Source organism: Limulus polyphemus, unplaced genomic scaffold (assembly GCF_000517525.1).
Source record: "Limulus polyphemus unplaced genomic scaffold, Limulus_polyphemus-2.1.2 Scaffold1600, whole genome shotgun sequence".
Classification (NCBI taxonomy): domain Eukaryota; kingdom Metazoa; phylum Arthropoda; class Merostomata; order Xiphosura; family Limulidae; genus Limulus; species Limulus polyphemus.
This window is the reverse complement of record NW_013667210.1, coordinates 239,796-241,553: the sequence shown is the minus strand read 5'-3', so window position 1 is coordinate 241,553 and position 1,758 is coordinate 239,796.

The following is a 1,758-nucleotide window of genomic DNA, read 5'->3' as shown; positions in this document are numbered from 1 at the left end:
GATCTTCCTGGGATTATACAACCATACCTTGTCTCCTGGTACAAAGCTGACTTCAGTAGATCTCTTATCATAAGTCAACTTCATCGAATCAGTAGGTACAAAGCAGACTTCAGTAGATCTTTTATCATAAGTTAACTTCATCGAATCAGCAGACGTTTTCAAGTTTGAACGCACTTGATGATGAATATCATCCATCCTTTCCGATAACATTTTCACAAACTCTGACATATTCTCAGGCAACTCTTCATAAGTTGGGCATCCCTTATGCTTGAGTCCCTTTTTTGCACTACATGTACTGCATGTTCGGCAACATTCTTCCACATCTCGCCTCATACCTATCCAATAAAATCTTTGTCGTGTGTGACTCAATGTCTTCTTGATTTCGAGATGTACTCCTGTTAAACTATCATGGGATTGATGCAACACAACTTCCCGTAACTTCCCCGGTATAACTGTTTGCCAAATCGTCACTTTCCCATCGGTAGTTTCCCATCTCCGTACAAGAATACCATCTTCAAGCTTGAACTGGTCCCATTGTTCCCAATAGTGCTTTGTCACAGGGCTTAGACTAGACACCTTCTCTCAAGCAGGGTGCGAAACACTTGCCTTTAGAAAATCAATCATTGGCTTCAAATCTTGGTCTTTCTCCTGTTCTGCCTTGATATCTATACTTGGTTCCACTTCACCATCATCAACTCTTTCAGTCGGCTTGACTTCAGCTTGAAGGCACCTGGTTAGTTCTACCTCTCTCTTAACAGTTACCGGAACTTGGCCTTTGTTGTTCCCAAACGTCATTTTATCAAAATCAATTACAAACTTCATCGGTAGTAGATAGTCCAATCCTAATATGCATTCGTCTGCCATGTCAGCCAAGTATACTTTCTGTCTGTCCTTTATGCCCATGAGCTCAATAGTCACCCACACTGGTCCCCACAATCTTGTAGAATGTCCTGTCACACTATAAAGCTTCTCTATGGCTTCTGGTACTTCTTCGTGATTTAACACCTTAATGCTCACAAGGATTTGCTGAGACGCAGAGTCTGTGACATAGCTGCACCTTTGGCCATCCAGCTTTCCTGTCACATAGACACCATGTGTGCTTGGCATTTTACACCTTAGCTGTTGGGACTTTCATGATGGGGGTTGGTGGGCGTCCCTCAGCACCAACCACTATTGGTTTCCCGAAGCTGACTTATTGGTGGTATTTTTCTTATACTGGCTCCTCAGATGTCCTTGCTCCCCATAGTTCCAACACCCTTTCTTGGTAGCAGCCTTTACTGCTGTATCGTCTCTCTTGTGTTGAAGTTGCCAGCATTGAGCTCTCTTGTGCCCAGTTTTTTTACAGTGCCAGCAAAGTCCCTCAAACTTCTCTGAAAGCTGACCTTTTCTGGCCTTGAATCCAGATGACTGTTCCAACCTCGGTACCTCTGTGCTGGACTTAACGTAGGATTCAAATTCGAGAGCTCTAGCCATTGCATCCTGCATGGTAGAGGGGTGTGCTTGCTTCACTTGTATCTTAAGTTGTGGACTGTCCAAGGCATCTACGAATTGATCCCTCAGCAACAACTTGAGGAGATCGGGTGGTGCAGTTGGGTAGGCCTTGTGTGCCATGCTTTCTAAGTCCAGTGCCAGCTCTTGCAGGCTCTCCCCTTTAGCACGAACTCTCGTCCTGAACCTGACCCTGTAGACTTCTGACTAGTTTTGAGTTCCGTACCTGAGTACTAGAGCCGATACCAGTGTTCTATAGCTGTGCCTTTC